The sequence below is a fragment of the Hevea brasiliensis genome, chromosome 1, assembly GCF_030052815.1.
Source record: "Hevea brasiliensis isolate MT/VB/25A 57/8 chromosome 1, ASM3005281v1, whole genome shotgun sequence".
In the NCBI taxonomy this organism is placed as follows: Eukaryota; Viridiplantae; Streptophyta; class Magnoliopsida; order Malpighiales; family Euphorbiaceae; genus Hevea; species Hevea brasiliensis.
The window spans coordinates 1,814,180-1,821,397 of NC_079493.1; the positions used below are offsets into that span (position 1 = coordinate 1,814,180).

The 7,218-nt window shown below is 37.5% G+C and overlaps 1 non-coding gene across 1 annotated transcript; it reads right to left on the reverse strand.

Annotated features, from left to right (window-relative positions):
* Positions 1–859: 859 nt before the first annotated feature.
* On the reverse strand, positions 860–966 carry LOC131169710 (small nucleolar RNA R71). Its single transcript, XR_009140610.1, has one exon. It is a non-coding gene; the product is annotated as a small nucleolar RNA R71 (small nucleolar RNA).
* Positions 967–7,218: the final 6,252 nt, after the last annotated feature.

The following is a 7,218-nucleotide window of genomic DNA, read 5'->3' on the forward strand; positions in this document are numbered from 1 at the left end:
TCTCATAAATACTTCAATTTAGTCAACTTTTATATCAAAAATTCAATCATTAACACAACTCCTCGTGGGATCGATATTTTTCTATACTACTTGTACGACCCGTGCACTTGCGGTTGGGACGCATCAAGTTTTTGGCGCCGTTGCCGGGGAGTTGTTTGTTTAAGATTGAATTCTTGATTATTTTAGTTGTTTTTTTTGTTTTATCTCTGTTATCTTTTCATTTTGTGTTTGTTTGTTCTTTTTCAGGTACTCTTAATCTTTTATGAGAAGAGCTAGAAGCACAAGTGATACATCCTTATTATTCAACCCTGAAATTGAGAAATTTTGTAAGGCCAACAAGAAAGAAACCAGAAAAAGGAAGGAAGCCTTGAGAGAAACTGAATTAGAAGCAGATATGGCTGATGAAAGAATTAGAATTGGTGTTGGTAATGCTGGAAATGGTCAAAACAATGAAAATGAAGCCCAAGGAGAAGAAGTTGTTAATGCAAACGTGCCTAGGGGAAGTATGATGGATCATGCTTTTCCTCGTTTTGATGACTTGAGAGAGAGCATAGCAAGACCAAGGATTGATGCAAACAGCTACAAGATGGATTTTGGAGTTCTTCAAATGATCCAAAACTCTCAATTTGGAGGACATCCTTCTGAAAATCCACACACACACCTGAAGAAGTTTGCTATGATTTGCGACATGCAAAAACAACCTGGAGTGTCTGATGATGCAGCAAGATTGAAGCTATTCCCATTCTCTTTGAAAGATAGAGCATTGGATTGGCTTGATTCTTTACCTCACAACTCCATTACAAATTGGGAGCAACTAACTGATGCATTTCTTGCACAATATTTTCCACTGAAAACTCAAGAGCTGAGGAATCAAATGACATCTTTCAGACCAAGAGAAGATGAAACTCTCTATGAATCATGGATGAGATGGAAGGAATTGGAAAGATTATGCCCACATCATGCCATTCCAAAATGGATGATAAATCAGAATTTCTACACAAATGTCACTCCTGCAATCAGAGGAATTATTGATGCTCAAACAGGAGGAGAATTTATTATAAAGCATGAAGATGAAGCTTATGAGTTATTAGAGAAAATTGCAAAGAATACTCATCTTTGGAGTAGTCCAAGAGGACCAGCTCCAACTCAGAAAAGGCAAGCTGCTGGAATGTATGATCTTGATCCATTCAACATGATTAATGCAAAGTTTGATGCACTTACAAATGTCCTTGCTAAGAAGATGGAAGATTTGAGTATGTTGGTTAGTTCAACATCATCAGCTGGAAGTTCACAACAAGTGGCTTATGCAGAGGAAACTACCAGCTGTGGAGTAGATTATGGAGAACAAGCGGCATATGTTGGTAATTATGGAAACAAGCAAATGGGGAATCCTTATTCTCAAACTTACAATCCAAATTGGAGGAATCATCCCAACTTTTCATGGGGCAATCAGCAAAATCAAGTTCAAAATCAGAATTTTCAACCACAACAAAGAAAGTCAAGTTCCATATCGCAAAATAGGCAACCATTGCCTAATTTTCAGAGTAAAAATATGAACCCTCCACCAAAACAAAGAAGAACGAAATTCCACCATCAAGCTTTATTGCAATGATTCTTGCCAACCAAAATAAGCATGATGAGGAGATGAGAGAGGTGAAAGCAAGGTGGAACAAATGCAAACACACAACAGAATCTTTGGAAAACCAGATTGCACAACAAGCATCTTCCTCAAGTGCCAAATCTTTTGGAAAGCTTCCAAGTCAACCAGAAAATCCAAGAGAGCATTGTCAAGCTATTACTTTAAGAAGTGGTAAAGTTATAAATGATGAGAAGAGTGAAAACAGTGAGAAGAGAGAAAATGAAAAAGGAACTGATGAGAGTGAAAAACAAGAGAGTAAGGAGAAATTTGAAGAAAAAGAAGAGAAGTATATACCTCCTGAGCCCTACAAGCCACAACTTCCCTTTCCACAAAGATTTCACAAAGCCAAGCTTGATAGGCAATTTGGGAAGTTCTTAGAGGTTTTGAAGAAACTTTACATAAATGTGCCTTTTGTTGATGCTCTTTCACAAATGCCCTCTTATGCAAAATTCTTGAAAGAAATTCTCTCAAACAAGAGAAAACTTGAAGATGATGAAACTGTAGCTTTGACAGAAGAATGTAGTGCTATCCTCCAAAGGAAACTTCCTCCAAAGCTTAAGGATCCAGGGAGTTTTTCAATTCCATGCCACATTGGAGAGTCTTGTTCTACAAAAGCTCTATGTGATTTAGGGGCCAGCGTTAGCCTTATGCCCCTTTCTATCTATGAAAAGCTCAACATGGGAGATCTAAAGCCAACCCACATTTCTCTTCAGTTAGCTGACAGAACAATCAAGTATCCTGAAGGGATTTTGGAGAATGTGCCCCTGAAGGTTGGAAAGTTCTATATACCTGTTGACTTTGTCATCTTGGACATGGAGGAAGATTCTAATATTCCAATTATCTTGGGGAGACCCTTTCTAGCTACAGCAGGAGCATTGATTGATGTGAAAGGAGAAAAGCTTACTCTTAGAGTTGGTGAAGAGCAGTTAATTTTCAATATCAATAACACTATGAAAAAGCATCATTCTGAAGCTGATACTTGCTTGAGAGTTGATATTATTGATGAGCTGGTTGAAGAACACTTCAGAAAAAAATATCCAGAAGATCCACTTGAAAATTGTTTGGTTCATGGAGGAGGCATAGACTATGACAACCCTCATGCAGCTGCATATACTCAACACTTAGAGGGAAGTCCACCATTCATTTCTGCTCCAGTTTTTCAACTCACACAAAAGGAAAAAGCTGAATTTAAGCAATCATCATTCAAGGAAGAAGATGCACCTAAGGTAGAACTTAAGCAACTTCCTTCTCACTGTATGAATTTCTTGGCACTAATAACACTTATCCAAAGAATTGTAAATGCAAACTTGAGTACTTTAGAGGTGATAAGTTGTTAAGAGTGTTGAGAAAATTTAGGAAAGTTTTGGGATACACCATAGATGACATTAAGGGAATAAGCCCACACTTTTGCATGCATAGAATCAGTTTGGAAGAAAATTGTAAACCATCTATTGAACATCAAAGGAGGTTGAACCCAAATATGAAAGAAGTTGTTAAAAAGGAAATTTTGAAGTTGCTTGATGCAGGGATCATATATCCCATCTCATACAGTACTTGGGTGAGCCCAGTACATGTTGTCCCAAAAAAGGGTGGAATGACAGTGGTCAAAAATGAAAATAATGAATTAATTCCCACTAGAACGGTAACTAGTTGGCGAATGTAAATAGATTAGAAAATTAAATGTTGCCACTAGAAAAGATCATTTTTCACTTCCCTTCATTGATCAAATGTTGGAAAGACTAGCTAGGCATTCTTACTTTTGCTATTTAGATGGATATTCGTGTTTTTTCAAATCCCTATCCATCCAAATGATCAAGAGAAAACCACTTTTACTTGTCCATATGGAACCTTTGCTTATAGAAGGATGCCATTTGGGTTGTGTAATGCACCACCACTTTTCAGAGGTGCATGATGGCAATCTTCTCGATTTCATTGAAGACATAATGGAGGTTTTTATGGACGATTTTTCTGCTTATGGATCTTCTTTTGATATATGCTTGGCTAACCTTTCTAAAATTTTGCATGATGTGCGAATCGACCTTGTGTTAAACTGGGAAAAGTGTCATTTCATGGTTCAGGAAGGGATAGTGCTTGGACATTTGGTGTCTAACAGAGGAATAGAGGTTGATAAAGCCAAAGTTGAAGTGATAGAGAAGATGGCTCCTCCTACCAATGTCAAGGGACTTCGAAGTTTCCTAGGACACGCCGGGTTCTCTGACGCTTTATTAAGGATTTTACTAAAATAGCTAAACCTTTGTCTAATTTGTTAAGTAATGACACACCATTTGAATTTGACCAAGAGTGTTTGGATGCCTTTTGCAGGTTGAAGCAAGCTCTCATCACTGCACCAATCATGCAACCACCTGATTGGAGCCTACCTTTTGAAATTATGTGTGATGCTAGCAACTATGCAATTGGGGCTGTTCTTGGTCAAAGAAAGGACAAAAAGGCTTATGCTATTTATTATGCTAGTAGAACACTGGATGAGGCTCAATCAAATTATGCAACAACTGAAAAGGAATTTTTGGCAATTGTCTTTGCATTGGAAAAGTTCAGACCTTACATTATTGACTCAAAGGTGGTTATATTTTCAGATCATGCAGCCATCGTGTTGCTCCGTAAAGGAGGCCAAACCGAGGCTCATTAGGTGGATTCTGATGCTACAAGAATTTGATTTGGAGATTAGAGATAAGAAAGGAGCTGAAAATGTAGTTGCTGATAATCTTAGTAGGTTGAAATTGGATGGTGAAGATTTGGATGAAATCCCTATTGATGAGTTTTTCTTGGATGAACAACTTTTCTCTCTTGTTGCTAAACTACCTTGGTATGCAGACTTTGTGAATTATCTATCTTGTGGAATATTACCTCTAGGTATGACATGGCAACAAAAGAAAAAGTTCTTGCATGAAGTGAAGTTTTATAGATGGGATGATCCTTTACTCTTTAGGAGATGTTGTGATGGTCTAATTAGAAGATGTATTCCTGAAGAGGAAATCCAGAGTATTTTGCATCATTGCCATGCTTCTGATTATGGAGGACATTTTGGCATCTCTAAGACAGCTAGTAAAATTTTGCAAGCTGGTTTCTTTTGGCCAAATCTTTTTAAGGATGTGAGGAAATTTATGTTGGATTGTGATAAATGTCAAAGGAGTGGAAATTTGTCAAAAAGAGATCAAATGCCCCTAAATAATATTCTTGAAGTGGAATTATTTGATGTTTGGGGAATAGATTTTATGGGGCCATTCCCTCCTTCATATGGTAATAGATACATCTTAGTTGGGGTTGACTATGTGTCAAAGTGGGTGGAAGCTATTGCAACTCCAACTAATGATGCTAGAGTGGTAGTAAAATTTTTGAAAAAATTTGTCTTGAGCAGATTTGGAGCTCCTAGGGCTATAATTAGTGATGGGGGTTCCCATTTTTGTAATAAGCAATTTGAGAGCTTAATGAGGAAGTATGGTGTAGTGCACAAGATAGCTACCCCATACCATCCTCAAACTTCAGGACAAGTTGAAATTTCTAACAGAGAGCTCAAGCATATTTTGGAGAAAACAGTGAACAATTCTAGGAAAGATTGGTCTATCAAACTAGATGATGCTTTATGGGCATATAGGACTGCCTACAAAACCCCTATAGGAACTACTCCCTTTAGGTTGGTGTATGGTAAGTCTTGTCATTTACCTGTGGAGCTAGAACATAGAGCATATTGGGCCATTCAGACCTTGAATTTTGATCTTAAGCAAGCTGGTGAGAAAAGGTTGTTACAACTTAATGAGCTTGAGGAATTGAGGATGGATGCCTATGAAAGTGCCCGTATTTACAAAGAAAGAACTAAAGTTTGGCATGATAAGCATCTGAGGAAAAAGGAATTCAAAGAAGGTGATTCAGTTTTGTTGTTCAACTCAAGATTGAAATTGTTCCCTGGAAAACTCAAGTCAAGGTGGACTGGTCCATATAGAGTTTCTAAGGTTTTCCCTTATGGAGCAATAGAAATTTGGAGTGAAAAATCTGGGAATTTTAAGGTCAATGGGCATAGATTGAAGCATTACATAACTGGAGACCCAATACTAGGAGCAAGTCATTACAAGCTCTCCAATCCTCACCTCTTTTCAGTGAAATTCATGAAAAGTCCAGCTAAGGACTATAAATTAGCCCTCTTGGGAGGCATCCCAAGTCCTTTTATTTTGCTTTTGTTGATTTACTTTCATTTTCATTAATTTTGTTTTTATCTTAAATCTCCCCAAATTCAATTTTTGACATTGTTAAATTTTGTCTCTTGTAGATGTAATTCAATGAAGAAGGGCTGGTGAACTATTGGGGAAGTAATTCTTAACTTGACAAATTTAGTCCTTCAAAAGAACTGATAAGCTTTTGCTGCATAATCTGTGCAGGAGCTGCAATCTAGTTCATGCAGAGGAAATGTACATTCTGCAGCAAAAAGGGGTGTCTGCAGCAAAATGGCTCATGTTTTGATGAAGTTGGATGTATATCAATGGAGAAAGGTTGGTGAACTGCTGAAATTGCTATCTGGTTTATGCAGAGCAGAACAATAAAATCTGCAGCAGATTACATGTGTTTTTGGTGAGGTTGGGTGGGTAATTTTCTAATATTTGTGCTTATAATGATATTATGGTGGTAAGTGAGTCATTTTTGCAGTTTTGAGCTTCTTTGGGTTGTAGGATACAAGGTAGAAATGCTGCATTTTCTTGGCGAATCTTGGAGAGTTCATTTCTCATTTGTGGTTAGATGCAACTTCATGCAAATTTTATGGAGTTTTATGTGCCAAATGTTGATTTGCAGAATTTGAGTCAAAATGGCATAGCTCTCAAAGGTCTTTTATGTAGGATCCATTTTTACATGCTTGTGTGATGCACTTTTGATGAACTTTGAATATATTGATGTGTTTTTGATGAAACTTCTCATGGTTTATGCTTCATGGAATTATATTTCCTCATTCTAGGGTATTTTTCACACTTGCAATCCATGTTCTATTGCATTCTTGATCTTGCTAACTTGTGCATAAGCAACTGCATAGCTTATGCAATCCTGCATAACCACAATTCTTGCCATTTTTCACCTTTATTGCAAGTGCATAAGCAGAGTGCATAGCTTATGCAACTCTGCATAACCTCATTTTGTCAAAATTCATATCTGTCAAAACTTGCATAAGGTGAGTGTATGACCTATGCACAATTGCATAACTTCAAATCCTTCATTTTCTCTCTCTGCCGAAGTTTGCATAAGGAAGGTGCATAAGCTATGCACTTCTGCATAACCAAAATTCCAAAGCTCCACTCGCTGAAGGTTGCATAAGCAGAGTGCATAACCTATGCACTTCTGCATGACCAAAAACCCAGAAAAATCATTCTTGCCGAAAGGTGCATAAGGAAGGTGCATAAGTTATGCACCTCTGCATAACCAAGATCTCCAAAAATCAATTCAGCCGAAGAGTGCATAAGCAGAGTGCATAACCTATGCACTCCTGCATAACCAGAAAACAGAAAATCCCAAAAGTTGCCGAGACCTGCATAAGCAATGTGCATAGCCTATGCACTTCTGCATAACCAAAATTCTGAATT